The following is a 21,183-nucleotide window of genomic DNA, read 5'->3' on the forward strand; positions in this document are numbered from 1 at the left end:
ATGAGAGGTAACAGAGGGTAAGCATAGAGGAGACAAGGAGGCCAAGCATGAGCCAGTGCATCTCTGGGGACTTCCTCCCGAGGAGGGTTCACAATGAAGAACTAGCTGCATTTCGCGTTGGATGAAGATGGGAAGAGATTGCAACAAGGCCAGCCCCACTTGAGGAAGATATGTTCCGCCAATGAAGGATTCAGAAACCACTTGTAAGGCATCAGAATAGTCCTGCTGAGCCTGTCCACTAGGATGTTAGACTGTCCTGGAATGTGCATTGCCATCAGAAAGCGGCCAGTGGAACCTCCCCATTCCCACACTCTCATGGCTTCTCGACAAAGATGGTAAGATCTGGTTCCTCCCTACTTGTTGATATACCATACCACTGACATGTTCCCTGACTGGATGGCAATAGTCCTTAGAGGAAGATGGGCATGAAGGGCCTGCAATGCTAAAAGAACCGCCCTCATCTCCAGGACATTGATATACAAGTTGGTCTCAGAAGGGGACCATGTGCCTTGGACTATCCTTCCAGAGCAATCCCCCCCCACCCTAGCTGGGAGGCATCCGTGGTCACTGTGGTTGTGGGAAAAGATGGAAGAAAGGGATGTTCCTGGACAAGTTCCGGGGAAAGAGTCCACCAGAGAAGTGACTATCTGCAAGCCTGAGATATGTGCATTGGATGGGACAAGGGTAGGTCCAGAAGGGACCACTGAACTGCTAACATCGACTAGAGGACCCTCATGTGAAGACGTGCAAAGAGGAGAACATTGATAGTGGCTGCCATGGAACCCAGGGCCCACAGAACTGATTCCACTGATGGGCAGTGAGAAAATGAAGAATGTAAGATATGTGAAGTTTCAAATTGTTTAACCTTTCCAGGGTGAGGTAAACTTTCATTTGTATGGTATCTAGCCGAACTCCAATGAAGTGTAAGCTCTGAACTGGAGTCAGTGACGATTTGTTGACATTGATTGTAATGCGCAGTCTGTTTACTAGAAGAAGGATGGCCTGGAATAGTAGACGCTTGGTAGGGGCAGCAAGGAGCCAGTCGTCCAGACAGGGGAAAACCTGGATACACTGAAGCCTCAGTTGGGCTGCTACCACTGTCATGACTTTGGTGAATACCCTGGGGGCTGTGGTGAGACCAAAGGGTAGGGCCCTGAATTGCTAATGATTGGCCTCAAGCCAGAAGTGAAGAAACCTGTGGGAGTGCCTGTTCGTTTTGATGTGATAGTACATGTCCTGGAGGTCAATCAAGCACATCAAATATTCTGCCTGCAGGTAGGGCAGAATGGACTGAAGCATGACTATCTGGAATTTCTCCTTGGCTACTGACAGGATCAGAACAGATAAATCCAGAATGGGTCTTAGGTCCCCCGTTTTCTTTGGCACTAAAAAGAACCTGGAATAGATGCCCAATCCGGATTGATCTGGGGGACGGGCTGGATGACTCGTTTGTTTAGCAGCTTTTCTATTTTCAGTGCTGCTTCCTCCCTCTGTGCAGGTGGAACATCTGGGAGGAGTTTTGGTTGGGGTGGTGGTGTCATGAATGGGATGGAATAACCTCCGGATATGATTTTTAACACCGAACATTCTGTTGTAATGGACTCCCACTCCGTTGGGTGTAACGAAAGACCGCCCCCAACTGCCTCCAGAGATGAGCAGCCAGGCAACCCCTCAGGGTTGCTGCGCAGGTCTGTCCGAGAATGGTTCTCAAGACCCGAAGTTCTTCGGACCCCCTCTGCCTCTGGGCCACCATCTGTCATAACCCCCTCTGCCTCTGGCAGAAGAAGAGTTCTGAGTGTCCCTGGAGAACTGAGATTTCCTGAAACACATCTTCTTTGCCCCTCATTGATTCCTTGAGAAGGATCTCTGAGGATCAGAGAAGCAGATCCCAACGGCAGATAGTGTCTTCCCATCCTTCTCACTCTGGACCATTGTCTCAAACACAGACTTCCCAAACAGGGAAGAGCCATTGTAGGGAGCATTCACAAAGGATGCCTTAAAGGTTTCTGAGAATTAACATAGCTGAAGCCAGGCATGGCACCTCATGGCAACACCGGACCGAGCTGGTCTATCACCATATATGCACCATATAGTTCAGCACCCTTATGGAAAAGGTGGCTGAAGCATAAACTCACTACCCCAGATGATTCATCAACCACAACTCTCGGTCAGGAGGATGGACCATAGAGTTCTCCTGAGTGAGCTATTCTTTGGTGGCAGCTGCCATCACCATAGTGTCTACTGGGGACCCCTTACTCCAAATGACTCTGTCCTATGGGGGGCTAAGGACTTTATCCGGTCTTTTCGGAATTGGCTCCATGGTATCCGGTTCCTTCCATGCCCTAGATGTAGTAAGGTTCAGCAGTGGATCGGTGGGGGGGGCACCCAGGAGATAGATGGGCCTGTGCCGAATGCCTCCAGGATCACAGACTCATCCTGGATTGGTTTTTGGGCAGGCCACCCCCCTTCTTTGGTGTAGTATTTCCATGATGTCCCCAAAGGAGACATCCTTGGGGGGGTGACCTGGAGGAACCTTCCCCTTCTTCCAAGTCCATGTTGTCTGTGAGGGAATCTGGAGAGGAGTCCAAGTTCCTCCTTTTACATGTGCATTTGCAAGGGACTGCCTCAATGGGACTTTCTGTGGGGGACTCTCAAACTGGGGGTTGCTCCCCAATGAGTGCTCCCTGAGGCACATCAAGCACGGGCTGTCCCTGAGATTACAGAATGGTTTGAGCTGTACCCAGAACTGAGGGAGTCGGGGCAGATTCTGAAGAGGAGATGGTCAGAGGCCTCAACCCACTCGAGAGGACCCTCTCCACCACGTCAAAAGCTGAGGGAGACATCCCGGGAAACAAACAATGGAGCCATTCTCCTCGGATCCGATGGGAGAGTTGGAGCCAAGCCCACTGGTGCTGAGATGCTGAGGGGAAGGATGTGCTTCAACACACAGACAGCACCCCCTTGGATTCAATACCGAGGCTACAGCTCCAAGAGCTTGGATCCGACCCGGTCAGATCAGACCTGATCAAGGCCATGGCCAGAGTTGAGGTACTAGGTACCATCAGTGCCAGCCCTCTGACCCTGAGGGCTCTCGGATCCAAGGACTCCAAAACCAAGGACCAGATTGGAGAAGGAGTGATGGGGATGAAGAAGGGCTGAGAACTGCCTGCTCTGGAGGGAGATGGGCCTGGTAAGACCTCCATCTGGATCTGTGTGAGGATAAACTTCCACATTATCCTGTCCATCTCTGATTCACTTTGACTGCAGGTGGAACAGGACGATGAAGCCACCAACACCAGCTGGGAGTGCCGCTGAGGGAAGGCTCTCAAAGGAGGCTGAGAGACCATCGGCTCCAGTGAAAACCTCGGAGAATGGAACTAAGGGGTGCTGGGCTTGGGAGGAGTTTTCACCTTAGCTGGAGGCCCTGACTGTGCCGAGCGGTCAGGGGACTGATTTCTGACCCTATCTTTGTGCCGCCTGTCAGAATCCAAAGGCCTAGGGATGGAGGTTTCAGCCCTAAGAGGCCTGGGAGGGAGAAGACATGGTAGCAGCCGCTACCATGGAAGATGAAGCAGGGACAGCCATCCCTGATGCTGATAAGAGGCCTTTCATCACTAACTTAGCACTCCAGTCTTTGAAGGCTCTGTGACTGAAACCTGTGCAAATCACACAGGCCATGTCAAGATGAGTCGCACCTACGCAAACAATGCACAGAGTGTGGCCATCAGCCAGGGAAAGCTTGTGGCCACACTGTGCATTTCCTAAAGACAAGCTTAGGAACCTCTGCCATGTCTAAGGAAGGCCACACACACACACACACACACACACACTCACACACACACACACACACACACACACACACACACACACACACACTAGTGCTAACTGGGTGGTGAGGAAAGGGGAACACAGGGAAACACAAACACTAACTTTTAACTTTTTTTTTTTGCACCGATGGTCGACATGGGTGTAGGGAAGGTAAAGGTAAGAATTTTAGGGGAAACTAGCTATCCAGAAAACAAACACTTACCAAAAAAAGCAATAAATGCCTGAAGCTTGAGACCATGTTGGTGGGCTGGAAAGTGGTAAACAAGATCTGGGAGAAGGAAGGAGATGGAGGGGCATTATGAGTAGGGAGAGGAGCTTGGAGCTCGGATCAGATGCTGGTGATGCGGCCGTCTCAGACCTGATCTGGATCCAAATGCCCACAGGTTGAAGATCAAATGAAGTAAACTACTTCAGATCACTTATTTAACTCACTTCTGAAGTTTTGCACCATGCTTCACCCATCTGCCAGGGATCCTTTCAGACTTCTGGGGCACATGACCTCAACTATTTTCATGGTTCCTTTGTCCAGACTACTTAAGGGAAGAATCCAGTAGTTATTATATGTCTCTACATTCAACTTCTACAACCCCCACCATCTTATCTAATTCCAGTACTAGGCTTGTGAATAGGGAACTGCTTTGGAGGGAGGATTCCTTGACTCTTAACCCAGGTCTTCCTCTTACCCTACATGCAACTGAACATCCACTAACAGATATCTCAGATTTTGTTTAAGACATGCCCAAAAGAATAAAGGTTCAGGACATTTGACAATAGCAGGTTTGGCTTGAAACATATAACTACCATAGATATTACAGGTTTAATATCAGCTCTCAATTCTCTGTACCATCTCTGGGAACCAGATCCTTTGCTAGTCATTGCAGACCTAGACAATAATATAATGATGCAGTACATAAAACAGGCAGACAGGAACCAGATATTACTCACTTAGCAGGCTGCGGTGGCTTGGGTTATAACTATTCAGTGCAATTTATCCCTTCAGCCTGTCTCCTTTCTGTCAAAGCTGATTTTTGATGCAGACAAGTTGAACAGAAGCTCACCAATGGATGTTGATCCTGTGGGTCTTCCAGAAATTGGTCCTTCTGTGGAGAATACTACACATCTGTTCCCCTCCAACCAAAACAGACAGCTGTAGACATTCTGTTCCAGACTCTGTGCACTTAGGCCTGGCAATTTTATACCCCTGGCTGGGAATGTTCATCTATGCCTTTCTACCCTTTCTTCTATTTACCAGACTTCTTTTAAAGATTTAGCAGGAATCTTCACAGAATAGTGTGGTAACCTTGTTTGAACCAGGCAATGGTGGTTCTCCCTTCTGTTGCAATTTTCCAAGAGTGATTATCACATGCTTCATCACAACATGGATTTGCTCAAGCAGAGCAGAGGTTGTTTGATGCAGCCCAGTATTTGACTTCATCTAGTTAACTGCCTGGACGATTACATTTTACTGCCATGTAGGCACCTTTTTCTCTGAGGATGTACATCAAGTTTACTGGGAGGCTAAGAAACCTGCTACTAGAAAATCATATTTAGAGGAAGTGTAGTGGAATTTCTAACTGGTACTAAACTAAGAACCAGGTCCCTTTTGCAGGCCCTGATGCTTCTGGTTATTCTTTATTTATGTGAGCTGTTATCTGCTGGGCTTTCATACTCTTCTATTAAACTTAATTTATAAGAAATATATGCTGGTCTGCCCTTAGATTCCACCCTTTCTACAGGGTCATCAGTAAAGCCATTTTTGCAAGAGGTTTTGCATATGTGTCCACCTTTTAGACAGGAGGCTCTTTCTTAGGATCTTAATTTGGTGCTAGAAAAACTTATGCTGTTTCCTTCTGAATTTCTACCTGACATGGATTTGAAGATGTGGTCTTGAAAACAGTCATGTTAATGGCTCTGACTTGTGATGGGCATGGATCTGAGTCACATATCCATTTATATATAAGGAATTTCTTTGACTACTAACCCTTCATGGATGACTACAGTTGTTTCAAAGTTTTCCTTGTGACAGGATATTCATTTCCCAGTTTCTTTCAACTGCTCAAAAATGGGGATGAAAGGATTTGCCATACACTGGATGCTCATAGGCAACTGAGATACTACAGTAACAGAACCAAAGCCTTCCAGATTGCTGATGAGTTGTTTATTTCCTATGAAGGTAATAAAAAGGGATAATCTGTATCGAATCAGATAATTTCTAGTTTTATTTCCACCATGGATAAACAATTCCAGGCACAGTTAGAACTCACTCTACTCTGGCTTTGGCTACTTCTATAGCATTCTGGAAAGGGATACACTCTATAAATATTTTAGAGGCATTGGCTTGGTTTTCAGTACACACTTTACCAGACATTACAAACTAGACTCCTCCTCTGCATCCAGAGCAGCCTTTGCTGAGGCTATTCTTCAGGGGCTCTTATATTCAGATCTGCCTTCCTCCTTCTGGGATCTCTAATCTTTGCTACTCATCCTATATAGCTTAGGCTGTAGTAGCAGCTCCATGGATGCTGTGTATTCTTGTTTTGTTCTGGAGTTTCTCCAATCTGTGCAGTGCTCTCGTCCCTACCTTTTAGGCCAAGAAAGCATTGAAGATTTGATGCCATAGCTGCTGTTTATTTACTATGCCCCTTAAGAAGACAGCGGTTACAGTGCATGGAAGGTGCCCTAAAGATTTACAGGTGGGGAACCAAACTTGAAAGCACATCCCATACAGCTTAGGCTACTGCAGTAGTGATGTATTCTAATATCTACTATTACTGTACAATTACTTACATATACTGTACTATATACATTATGTACATACACACACACACACACAAACACACACTATATATACATATATGTATAGTAAAGAAGACAGACAGAGATTAGTTCCTCACTCTCCAAACAAATACATTTCATTGTGTCCCACAGCTCAAAACTGTTTTCATGAGTCCATACAAGTTCAAATCATTACTGCAATAGGAGACAGCTCTTTTCAGCAAATATACTACCACTAAAATTTAAACCAAGGTTCATATTAGGGGGGAGCTATACATTGCATGAAGCTGATTTGCCCCCCCCCCATACACATACCCCTACTACTTTACTATTCTCATTCCAAGCTTCTGAAAACTCAGAGAAAGGACAATAATAAAAAAAAGCAAAACACTATTGTTTCTTTGTTTGGGATGCCACTGTCTGTAAGCAACAATACAAGCATATAAAGTAAATAGAATCATTGCAGCTTGCAATGACCAATGAAACAAGAGCAAAAAGCACAATTAAGCGGTCATGTTTAAGCAAATCAAAAATAAACATGCTCCATTAATATAAGTAAAGTATGTAAGCATGTGTATGTAAATAAAAAACTCAGTGTTCAAGTAATAGGTGCATTGCTGCATGGATATTCTGTGCAAACTAATGTAAAAGTAGACTCCATATAAGTCAATTTGCAATTCTGAGGTTTTAGCCACTAAAAATGTATTGACCCATGTACAACTCTAGGTGCTAAAAAGGTGCTTTGAATTTTACATTATGGGAAATTATAACTGAACATTGCAATGACAGTGTTGTGTTTTTATTTATTAAACTTGCATTTGCATTTCTTCCATTAAGTTTATTTGCATTTATTATAAAGATATAGTACTTAAAGGAAGAAACATAGATATAAACTACCAGATCTACCTCATAACACCGACAAGCGAAAACACCGACAATGAGATCAACGACACCACAACACCGACAGTTGAAAAACACAAAAGTTCACATGCTCAACAAACCATAATCCGGACAGTCAACAAAACAAAACAAATCCATTTCCGAAAAACACACACACAACACAAGCACACCAAAAACCTTACAAACCTACACTAAACCTTACACACACAACTATCTATGCACTAGCCTTAACCCAAACCCTAACCCTAAGGTCCGTCACTATCGCACACTTACCTTACCCGAACCCTAACCCTAAAGTCCATCACTATCACACACTTACTTTACCCGCACCCTAACCCTAAAGTCCGTCACTATCGCACACTTTCCTTACCCACACCCTAACCCCAAAGTCTGTCACTATCGCACACTTACACAGTCGCGCTCATTTTGCATGTCGGTGTTTTCAGCGTCGGGATTCTGGACTGTCGATTATTTACATTGTTGGTCTTCCCGTTGTCGGCGTTTTCAGTTTTCGTTCTTCTCAGGTAGACCCAAACTACCAGCATCTTTAGGGATTTTTTTTTCTTGTTTATTTTTATAGCAGGACAAGAGATAAACCGGCATCTGTTGGAATTGTTAACAGTGTGCTATGCCCACAATAATGATATTTTCATTTTTCTTTCTGTTTATTACACTTACTGTTATCATGCTGGGGTGTATAGCTATGAATGCCAGCAGAAAATTTAAATACATTACTATGGTTACTCTTTCTTTCAGCATATCTCACTGTTTATCAGCAACAAAAATGACAGTGCTGTCTTCAGGGAAATCTTTACATTTGAATGCATCAGTGTTTCTCCTTTTAAATTATCATTTCACTTATTAATAATGCAAAGTTATTTAAAGGCAGAAATGCAAACACAAGTTATCAATATTTTCAGGAACACTTCTCTTGCAAATATTTTTATTACTAGTAAGACACCAGTTCTCCCAGTACCTGTGGGCATTTGTAACAGTACACATTGCCCTCAGCAATGATCCATTAATTTTTTTCATTTTAATATAATTCAATGATATGGGTGGGGTATATGGCTGTGAATGAAAGTGGCAAATTGCAATACATTGCTGTGGCCATTATCTGTATTCTTTAACCTTCTTTGGGATCACAGAGGTGATTCTTAAAGTCAGCGACATGGTATCTTTTTGAGGGGCAGTCTAAATGTGAAAGCAAAATGAACTTATATGATCAAAGTGAATATATCAATATTAGGGGTTGGGGAACAATGCATACTGGCATGTGTCAGAAAGTAACAAGATGAATAGGAGGGTGGCCTAATGGTTAAGGTGTTTGCCTTAAAAACACAAGGTACAGGGTTTGAGTCTCACAAGGGATAACTGGCTAGGCTTAAAATGGCTCGCAAGGGCATTTAGCCTAGTATTAACCTAAAAAAAAATACATTACTGTGGTCTGTCTTTCTGTCAACCAATATCAGTGTTTACCAGCAGCAAGAAAATACAATGTTATCTTCAGGAAGTTTTTTTTTTTACTTGCAAGTATATTAATTTGGATTTTTCATTTAACAGATCTTTACATTTACTACAAATGGAAGGATAACTTAAACGAAGAAATGCTGATCACGTTACAGGTATTTTGTGGGACATCGCTTCTCTTGCAGATATTTTTATTTTTACTGATAGGACACCAGCTATATTGATACATGTGGCTAGTGCTAAGAGTATATGCTGCACTCAGCAGTGATCCATTCATTTTTTTAATACTGTAATTAGAGTGTGGATGTACAGCTGTGAACAGCAGCAAAAAGAAATACTTTACTGTTACCATTGCCTGTATTTATCCTACCTTCTTCATGAACACAGAGGTGAAAGTAAATGCTAGTTATATGATCAAAGTAGAATGATCACTGATGGGGCTTGGTGGGATAGTGCATACTGATATCTGTATGAAAGCAACAAGACAAAATACATTTCTATACTCATTCTTTCTTTCAGATGTTTTCAGTACTTACCAGTGACAAGAACAGACACTATCTCTTCCAAGTATTTGAATTTTCATGTCTTCATTTAACTCATCTTTGAATTTATTGCAAATGCTAAGATAACTTAAAGGAAGAAATGCCAATAAAAACTATAGGTTTCTTCGGGTGACTATATCATTGAACTGTAAACAAAAATATTGAAATAAATCTGAAATGTAAATAAACCCAGTCATTTGTCTGAAGTACAAAATATCAAACCTAGCACTACATTACAAATACAGTGGTTTTGCAGATGTCAAGCCCTCTTGCACCCCCCATACCCCAGACTTAAATATACCAACTCCCTGATTGCGCAGTCTTGCAGAAGGAAGAAATGTTCCTATTAAAGCAAATCACTGTCCCTGCAGATTAAAACACTCATTGCTAAGGATCCCCAATGCAAAAGCACCACAGTACATATAGCAAAGCCCACCCAAATGGCAAACATAACCTACAACAACCACCTAACAAATATAACTCCAACAAAGGAATAAATTCATAAACAAAAATATGATTTGGCATTACTGCCTTTTGCACTTATCACCATTGACCTTCATCTGAAATCACTCATTTCTGAAAGCTGCTAAACCCTTCATCCTTATGTGCATTTGCACAACTGAACTACAACCCTTCAAGGACATTATTTCTCTAGTGGGTATTTTTTTTTTCCTGAGAAGGTACCAGATATACTGGCATATGTGAGCAATCATAAGAGTACACACAGCCCATAAAACTGATCAATTAATTTATTTTTACAGTGAGTATGGTGGGGGTGTGCTTGTGTATTAAAGCAGCAAACTGAAATATATTGCTGTGGCCATTACTTCATTCATTTTCTTTGCTATAATCATATGATACGTGCATAATTTAAGCCTATTTGTAAAGTCAACCATATGTCAATACATGAGTATATATGATAATTATAAATGGGGTAAGCTACCAGGCAGATGTCAATGGATATAGAATGGCTAAAATGGCTACCCAAGCCACAGACAATCCTAAGGCCTTTTTTAATTATGTTTGTAATCTCAAAAGCACAATGCAGCTATGCTTTGAGCTGATTGTGAATGATGTTACTTACACCGAGGCTGAGAACATAACGAACCTACTGGCCAATAAATTCAGTTCTAACTTTACCTCTCTCTCCCTCAAGATATACCTAAAACTGTCTTCCCTCCAGCTATCACATAAGACCAAGTCAGAGCACTATCAAAAGCTAAACATATTGCATCAGTGGGTCTGAACAATATCCATGAATGCATCCTAAGCATGAAGTATGATTTAACCACCACCCTAACAACACTGTTCAACCTCAAGCTTCATACAGGTTTTGTACCTAGCCAATGGAGAACAGCAACAGTCATTCCCCTGCATAAGAGAGGACCTTCCACAGACCCGGGCAATGACATACTCATAAGTCTGACAGCCTCATATGCAAAGCTATGGAAAGACTCATCATGAAATAAATCATTAAAGACACAGGGAATCTTCAACATTGGGCCCACCTCAGTTTGGATTTGTCAAGTGGAGGTCATACTTACTGAACCTGGTGGAATTTTTTGAAAAAGTCACCAAAGCAATGTATAAAAGTAAAATGGTACACAATGCCTACCTCAACCTAGCCAAAGCTTTTGACACAACCCCCACTCAGGCATAATAAAATAAACTGGGAATAAACCCCTGCATCACCTGCTGGATTGCCAAATGGTGCTCAGGTAGGACACAGGAAATCAAAATAGGGGAAGTGACCAATTACATATGGAGTGGAGTCTCTCAAAGTTCTGTGCTGGTTCTTCTCCTATTTGGCATCTACTTCTCTGAAATTAATGTCAACACCAAAGGGGTGTGGTTAAGTTTGCAGATGACTGCAAACTAGGAGAAGAGACTGAATTCCCAGATAATTTAGCCATCCTGCAAGAATGCTTGTCCCAAATAAATACCTGGTGTCAAAATCATGGACTAAAATTAAATGCCAAACAAAATGCATTATTGCATCCTTTGGGAAATGATCTACCCTAGAGAGCAATCATACTGACAATACTCCCTTAGCAGTTGACAATGTTGTTTGTGATTTGGGAATTTATGCGGACAGTGGTCTAACTTTCCACCAACATGTGCCCATTGTTGTAAGAAAGTCACACAGCTTATAAACAAAGGGATTGTGCTAGATCTGGAGATGTCATTGTCCATTTTATTTAGCCTGCATTAGGCCAATCATTTGAGTATAATTCCCTCTTTGGTATGCATCTGTCCAAACACATGCAACAACTGGACCACCCACAGAAATACCTTACTAAAAGGATACAAGGCCTAAACAATATGTCATAAATGGACCGACTGAAAGCCATGTCACAATACTTGGTATCATACAGACTGCTAAGAGGTGACCTGTGAATGGCATACATGGCATCCTTTACCTCAATAAATATGGATTTAATGCACATCAGCAAGTCAAGTCGCATCAGAAATACTTGGATGTGGGATCTAAACTTCATCTGCAACCATAACAGAACAGTTTGGAGGGAAAGGTATATTATACGGGGGATACTGCTGCTCTGGAAAAGACTCCCTATTCAAGTAAAATAAAGGTCATCCCTGTCTATGTTCATGCACAACATGGATCTCTGGATATGAAACAGAAAACCTACCTCAGGACTGCCCCTGTATGACTAATGGACAGAGACACTCCTAAATGCTTTATTTCATGCATGTGTCCCCTAAAATTATCTATGGTATGACTCTAGTTATTGTCACTAGAGGTAATATACTGTATAATTATTGACCATGGGATGGGTAAGGCCAATGTAATTTCAAGTGGGATAGTTTAATTCAAGTACCAAAGGTAAATTGGCTAGATTTAAAATGGTGTGCAAGGACAGCTAGCATGGTACTTACCTATAAACTTATGAGACAACAAACAATGCAATGGAAGTATCTGGAATGGATAATGACTGACTCCCACCTGGAAATAGAAAAGCAATCTGTATGTGAATGCATATGTCCTGGAGGACCAGACAGCACATCCAGTTCCTAACAGACACATAAGGATGGATTGGATTGGGACCATATAACAGGACTATTTGGGGATTTACTAAGGCTGCTCAAGCTGAATATTAGTCAGAAGTTCTATGCCTGTTAGATGGCTCTTTTGTATAGGAGCATGAAGATGTCTTTACTTGACATACTCTTTTGATGTGGGGAGGTTTTTGATGTGGGGAGGTATTGAGCAAATGGAGACAATGTGACTGGAGTGTTGAGTGGAAAAGGACTTTACAGCTTCTAGATAATATTATCTTGATCCACGTTTTGCATGATGGCTAGCCATGAATCCAAGTCAAGGGAGAGATGACACCTGCCTGCTTCCAGAGAAGAATGGCCAGGCAAGTTCTCAGAGATGAGTCTACTGTCCCCTGCAGGAAGACCACAGCTGTTTCTGCTGATAGTTGCTACCTCTGGGCTGGTAACTGTTCTAGAAGTTACCACAGCCTTATTGGTTCCTTAAGATCTTCAGTTATTCTGTTACTGCAAGCCATTACAAAAACCAAGCTGATGTGGGCTCTGCTGCATCACATTGAAGGTGCATTGGAGAGTTTGCAATTTAATACCAACAACACTGAGGATCTTTTTCTCCACACAGGTGACTTCTTACTGAAATGACAAAAAGAACAGACCATTTAAGGAAACTTTAGACAGGCTGTCTTGGTATCCTTAGCTAAAGTCCATAAGACACAAAAAAGAAGTTATGTACTTACAGTAACGTTCCATGTGTGTTGTCCATCTCGTCCTTTATTCTCACCGATGGGGTCGGAGCCAATCCATCAGATCCATCTCAGCCTTTACATAAGCTTGAGGTTCTCAGCCAAGCTCCTGGGCATTTTTCCCTACCTATAATGCAACCGTTCTATAACTTCAGATCTTGTTTACCCTTCAGCAGTGACAAGAAGTATACATTACAAAGAATATGTAACATAAACACATTACACAAGACATGCCCTCAGAGGCTGTAGAGTCCTATAAAGATCCAATTAGATCTTCTCAGTCTCCCAGGAGGGGGAATGGTGGGTGGGTTGTAAGAATAAAGAATGAGATGGACAACACGCATGGAACGTTATGGTAAGTACATAACTTTGTTATGTGATTTGAATCTGTGAAGAATAAATCAGTGGACAGTACTTTCGTACTACCCTTTAACAGTGAGGCATTGGCAATAAGAAATATTTTGAATAACATCTGGAAATTAGTGTTCAATCACGAGGACTTAAAAATCTTGGGAGACAGTCCAAGGGTCACTTGCAATAGGGGCTTAAATATAAAAAAATTGGTGGAAAAGCATAGGACCAACAAAAATATGATTTCAAGAATGTCTAAAGGTAATATGTGTAAAGCCTGTAAATATATTAATGTTGGCCTATATGTGGCGATTGATAGCTACCCCCATACCATCCCATGTCTTGGTATCTGTAATTGCAACACGAGAATGGTAATATACATGGATGCATGTATTTCCTGCGCAGCTTTTTATGTGGGGAAAACCACAAGAAAACTAAAGGAAAGAGTGTTAGAATGCACTAGAGATATTAAAAATAAGAGGAAATAAAGTGCTCTTTACACACACTCAGTGAACTATATTAATTTAAAAAAAAAATTATTTTTTGTTATTGACAGAGTTAGAGATCAAGAAAGGGGTGGTGATTTGAACATTTGAGATGGAATGGCAATTTAGAACTAATGCCACAGTATATCCAGGCATTAATGATTCCATTTCATTGAGTTTGGTGTTAAAATTAAGAACCAAGCAAATTTGATTTATGTATATATATATATATATATATATATATATATATATATATATATATATATATATATATATATATATATATATAAAACATGAGGTTTTTAAACTGTATTTTCATTCTTTATGTATTTTTATTAATGTTCATTGAGTGATATTCTGCTTTATTTATGTAATGCAATAGTAGTGGAAGGATGTCACATTATGGTTTTTAAAAACACATAAGTTGATTAGTTAATGATTTTATATCATGTGACTTTGTGGTACTATTTAATTTTTTCAAGTGTTTGTATTATTACTCTGATGAAGCCCTGAGATTACAGGGTGAAAACGCTAAGTCTGACAACATTAAAGTTCTTCCTATTGAATTTGTGGAACCATGAGTGTTTTGGTGGCATTAATTTTTTATTTTTTTATATTTTATTCAGTGTTGCTTGCTCTATTGAGCATGTGTTCATGTTTTTGTAGGAGCAGAACTCACCCACGCTGAAGCCCCAAAAGGCAAAGTCAGATCTGGAGAGATCCAAGCATTCTCCGAGGATCCGACCGGAGAGTGTCAACTCCTAGAGGCGTTCTGCTCCTAATGGTGGAAAACACTCAGGGTGAATGTCTGCTCTGAGGAAATTGATGGTTCTGGAGACAACACAGATACAATCTGGAAATCAGAGTCTTCCGGCTCCAAAACCAAAGGACAGATCAGAGGAGGAACAGTTACTAGGGAGGTGGACTGCATCTGATCTGGTTCCTTTGGGCTCAGATCCAACAGAAGTTTGGCCAGGGCTAGAGTCTCCAGCAACCTCTGCACAACTCTATCCGTATCTTCATCAGATAAGCTCCTAGTAGACTGAGTAGAAAGAGATGGGAATCTAGATTTAAACAGTAATGGTGATGGGAGACAAGAAGTCACTGGTTCAATTGAAAGCGATCAGCTCCAGTGTGGAGTCCCTGTTGGTACAGAAGATATCAGAGACAAAGGTTCTGTTGGCTCCGTGGTAGTCTTGGATCCAGGAATGACCTTCTGCTCCAAAGATACTGGTGAAGTAGAAAGCTCAGGGGTTTTTGGTCTCAGCTCCGACGAATCTTTTACAGCTGAAGATACCCTTTTTGAAGTCTTGTCCAGAGATTTTGAGGACTCTAAAGAAATAGCATCTGAAAAGGGGGGTTTAATAAACCCTTTAAAATCAACTTGTTCTTGTGTTCCATAAGCACTCTCTGATTCAAACCGTGACATATAAAGCAATTTTCTTGGAGATAAAGAGGTCCCATGCAATAAACACAGAGAATGTGAGAATCATTAAGGGGCATCTTCTTCCTCCATTTTTCACACCTTTTGAAACCTAATGGTTTCCCTTCCTACTTTTGAGACATAGTAACTTAACACATGCACACCCAAACATACTGAAGCAGAAATAGAAAAAAGGGCAGTGGGAAATACTAAGAAAAAAACTTTTTTTTTTTGTTTTTGGCAGAACACACAAAAATCATCCTCTAACTTAAACAGACAATTAGAGAGGGAAGGAAATGGAGAGAGACTCGTCCTCTAACTAAAACAGATGACGGAGATGACCCTGTAACTTAAACGGGTGGAAACTGGGTAGGGAAGACTCACACTAGCAAAAAGAAGGTAGACTGAGAAAAGAAAGGTCCAAGACAATAATAATAGTAATAATTAAACAATTAGCAATATTTGGCCCAGAGCTTAGCTAACAGGAACTTCTTCACCATGCAGAAAACAAGATCTGGGGATATAGAACAGTTGCATTACGGGTAGGGAAAATGCCGAAGAGTTTGGCTGGGGACCTCAAGCTTATGTAAAGGCTGAGATGGATCGGATCTGACCCCATCAGTTAGAATAAAGATGAGATTGACATCATCACATCAGATATTATGGCAAATGGCTATGCTGCCACCCACTACTTTCTACCATCAGCATAACTGTGAGACAATTACATGGTGAGGAATACAACAGATGCTGCAGCTCATATTCTGAGTCTCATTTGGGCAAGTCTTTCAGTGACTGGGTCATTTTATCATCTAGTTCTCAATGTAATCATAGTGTGTGAGAAAAATAGTTTACCTGAATCAAAATGTGTACAGAGGATGCATAAATACACTTCTCAGACATGTCCACAACCCTAAATTCCTTATTCAGATGATGTGCAGTAGGACTTTACAGAGAAGAAGAATTTCTAAGGGTTGACACAGCAATTGTAGAATTTGGCTTAGCAATCTCAAAGAGATCCAGTATTGGGGAGACTGCAGGACTTTGGCTGGCTTCCACAGAGCATGTTCTACAATATCAAGTTTTCCCTTGTTGTCTTAATCACTAGGTGCACCATTCTATCAGCTGTGGGGCGGGGAGCTCAGTAAGTGAGCTGGAGAAATGAATTGCCTCCTACAGGATCCTTTGCAGAGAACTTATGGGGTCTATGAGCCAACTCTTCTGCTTCATCATATCTAGGACCTTAGGACCTTCTCAGGCTTGTGATCCTCTGGAGGAATGGGGGGGAATCAATTCTTTCTTTATCAGTATAGGGATTAAGGGACTCCTGAGGGAATTGAAATGCTTCCTCTGGCACTTGTGCTTTCTATTGATACTTGGAAGTGGCAGGTATGAGGACTACAACAAAGCCTGCAAGAGACCAGACATCCAAAATTGATTTTACAATGGCATTCTAACCCCCTCTAACATGTTCAGAAAGATGAAGGACAGTCAAAATACTAAGAAATGACATGTCTCTTTTATAGGCTGAAACCATTATAGTTTTATGTGCTAAGTGCAGCTAATGCAGTGCAGTCTGCATCATCAGCACTGAGACTAATGTCAACACCATATTTGAGGCTAATAAAACCAAACCTGGTATCCGAGGTCAAAGCCAATTAGGGCCAACACCAAGATCAAGGGCATCAGCCTCAAGATCAACCTGACAGCTTAAAGATAACAGGGCCAAGATGAAAAATTACTCTGGAACCAACATCAACATTTTCAACTCCAAATACTGGAAAGCTGATGCAATTGAGATCAGCAAAAGCTCAGAGGAAATCAGTGCAGAAAATGACATCAATAGGTAGACTTAAGAAATAATATTGCAAAATAAAAAAGTGCCAAAAGGATGAACAGCAACAAAGGTCAGCAGGAAAAAAAAACAACATCATGTAATAACTGACAAACTATTAGAGCTAGACAAAAAAAAAAAAAACAAGAATGGAGGGCAGAAGAAAAGAATGAAAAATCAAGAATATATTGAATGGTCTGTCCTGAGTAATCAGTCAATTCCATGGGAAAATTGAAATAAACAATAACAGAAATACTTTCTTGCAAAATTGCTATTTTTATACAAAATGTTGAAAACACAAATGCAGCCTGAGCAGTTTAGATGAAGCAAGCAACAGCAAAAGAGAGCAGGTTTGCAGAACATTGTGGGTAAAATGGGAGGGGCTAGTAGCCTGGGAAAGTCTAGCAGCTTTAGTCTTATTTTGGATGAGGATGGACATCTTCATCTTGGATACATTGTTTTTTTTTTCACATTTTAATACAATACCAAGTCAGTACACATATATTATAGGCATATGTCACATTCTCCACCCCAAACAGAAATCACATTCCAGCCCTAACAGAAACTGAGTATAATACAACATGCTAAACTGCTACAGTGAAATGGCTATAAAACTCTACACTTGAAACCTATGTGTAAGGGGCAATGTCACAATCTTCATTTAACAGTTCTTAGTAAAACTTGTAGGGAGCTACAGCTGAGTAGCCAGGTACCTACTGCACAAAAAGCTTCCATTATATCCATAAAGATTTATAAACATTTCAGTACTGAATTCTACAGGGCTATTGTTGCTTCTATCACCTCAGGGAATAAGTAGAAGCATACTTCTACTTAAAGAAAATGTCACTTTAATGGAAAATGCATCCAGCTTTGCTTGTAGTAAATTTACATGAACTCATTTGTGCACTCCTTTGCTAAATGTTACTAAAATAGATCTGACATTTGGGCAAGGGGTTAATGTTGTGGGGAAACAAAAAAAGAAAAAATATGTTTGTTTAGACTTCTGTTTTGGTGTTTTGTGGAGTGGAGTGCTGATTTTTTCTCCCCAAGGGCAGAAAAGTGATTTTGCAATATAATTTTGGCATATCAGTATTAATCTTCAGATAGGTATTGGTAAGTAACTGTTAAAATGAACTGTGTATTCCACCAAATATAAATAAATAGTAAGAAAGTGAAGACTGCTGCAGAAAAAAGAAATATCAGAGATAAGAGCTCAATCATCCACCTGGCAGATATGGCAGATCAAGGTTCAAGCAAACTTGAATAGAAAATGGATCAGATGTACATCACCATTCTAGTGTTTAACTTGGCTTTTGAGTTACTATGGCCAATCTTTGATTATACATCCTTTGTTAAGGAGTATTTTAATATTATTCAAGAAACCACATTAAAATAGCAGGGACCTAATTGAATACTTAACTCAAAATGGCTTAGAGCTATGGATAGAAAACTAAGATACAGATCTTTGCAGGTATCTCCAAAGATTCAGGAGTGGAAAATTAAAAGAACACTATATCAGGGCTAGCCACTCGTAGTATGAACATTGCCTGTAGGTGATTTGGTCACATCAATTAATGCTGAAGTGATAACCTGATCCCAAGTAAAAATGTGAAAGGGGTTGATAACAATGACAAATGTGAAAGGGCGTTGATAACAATGACAATTATAGGCTCAGATATAGTTAAAATAAGTGGTTACCTGGATGAATATGTTAAATCTAACAATAAAAGTCTTGTCATGATCAAAAAGGCATTAAGTACCCATTTGGATGATATTATTTAATTGCTGAAATCTTGAGTGGAACTGAGAGGCAGAATGGTGAAGTGGAAAGTAATACAGGATGATGTAGCCTTAAGGCTGAATAAACAAGAAGACAAAGCCCAAACTAAACATTTATGATTTAAGTCTATTCCAGACAAAGTGGAAGGTAATGACTGTAAAGCTTTCATGCAGAGACAGTTGAGTGTTTGGGCTAGTCTTCCCCAAAACATGATTTGTATCAATGAGACACACATGGTTCACATTCCATCGGCAGTCAGAATTAAAACAACCACATCCAATAATAATTAAATTTCAGACTTACACTTTAAAAGAGTATGTCACTCTCATCCAGAAGAAAGGTAGAAAGGAAAAAAAATAATGACTGGGTCCATGAGAGTATTTGTGGAGCACAATTACTCTTTGTGATCCAGAATGAAAAGAAACACTTTTATTCCAACTTTCAAATAATGCAGAAATCTAAATACGAGTTGTCATCTACATTATTCCACATCACTGATGATTATAAAACCAACACAATACACAGAGTGAAGACTTGTTCAATCCAAACCAAAATACAGTATCTTAAAATTTAACACAAAAGTCACAACTAGAAGGAGAATATGTCATTAACAACATCATAGGTACTATCATGCTCAAAGGCACTTCATCAGACATTAAAATATTACAAAGGAAGTCTTTAAACACATAAAACTGATCACATGACAAAAATCAATGTAATAAGTCTTATTGAGCTAAACAGGTTTTAAGAAAATAGAATCATTTAACCCCAGAAAAACCAGGACCCATAACCTAATAATCCATTCAAGTTCAGTTCTCTCTGTGCTATTCAAAATATCACCACCATGTGAAGAAACACTGATCACATGTAACACAAAAAAAAAATAAAATGCTGTTCATTGCCAGTGGACATCACACATTTAGATAAAGCAGTGGTGGACTTCAGTTTTATTATATTGTGGACATGTTCACTTATCTTCAGCCTAAAACCCCTGTTGGTTTTAAAAACATAAAAAGAAATGCATAGTTGGCATTTTGCAATGTGTACAACATTCCAAGTGTTACAGTCAGTATAACTGTTACAAGAATAAGTTCTAGTAGTTACTGGATATGTGAAACTGGATGTTTTTAATAAATGTGAACAGTATTTGCAATTTGGACCAGGAAATGTGTCAACATTCTCTGATATAACAGCAGTGGGGAGATGCATATTGTTATTATGTAACCAGCATTTTAGAGATCAGGAATTCTTGAAAATAAATAGGGAGGGGACAAAAACTGATTTTACTGGATTATCTGTTAGTAACAAAGGCCAGTTCCATTTAATAATATCACAGACATTTTTATACTCCTGGAATATGTTAAAAAACGTAAAGGCTTATGAGAATTACAACTAACAGTATTCACATTAGTACTTTGAATTTTAATATCACCCAAAAAGGGGCAGCAAATGAATCCATAAATCTCAATATTTCCACAACAGTTGAATCAATAGATTGTGTGCTACATCCCTTTTGTAAAAATTCATTCTTTAACTTATTAAATGCCCAGTCCAAACCAGAATGTTCACTAGTCAAACTAGAGGCTCTCAAAAACAGACTTTTCAAAATATTTCTGAAAATACATGATGGATGCACAGTGTGTCTATCAATATATGTATTCTTCTTATAATCTTTCCTATAAAAGTTATTCTTGATTTTACTACTCACATCACTCACTAAACTTCCATCCAAAAATGTAATCTCTGAAGTGGAATATTCAATTGGAAACTGAAGAAAATCAATGGCATCGTTCAAGCATTGAACAGATTCAGACAGCCCAAAAAGTGGACTAGTCCAAATAAAAAATATATCATCCACAACACACCTATAGCATTTAAAAAATGAACTGAACACTGAATCTCTAAAGACATGATGTTGCCTCTCCTACTCTAATAACACCATGTTGGCATAACTTCTGACACAATAACTGCACCACTGCAACATCTTTAGTCTGTAAAAACAATTGATTATTAAAGAAGAAAACATTGTTCTCTGGA

General features: G+C 40.2%; 1 protein-coding gene across 1 annotated transcript in view; it reads right to left on the reverse strand.

The window, feature by feature from the left end:
• Positions 1-21,183, reverse strand: part of SPATA17 (spermatogenesis associated 17) — a 2,050,536-nt gene that overhangs the window by 1,799,395 nt on the left and 229,958 nt on the right. The window lies entirely within an intron of this gene.

Source organism: Protopterus annectens, chromosome 17.part0, assembly GCF_019279795.1.
Source record: "Protopterus annectens isolate FY-2018-M chromosome 17.part0, PAN1.0, whole genome shotgun sequence".
NCBI lineage: Eukaryota > Metazoa > Chordata > Ceratodontiformes > Protopteridae > Protopterus > Protopterus annectens.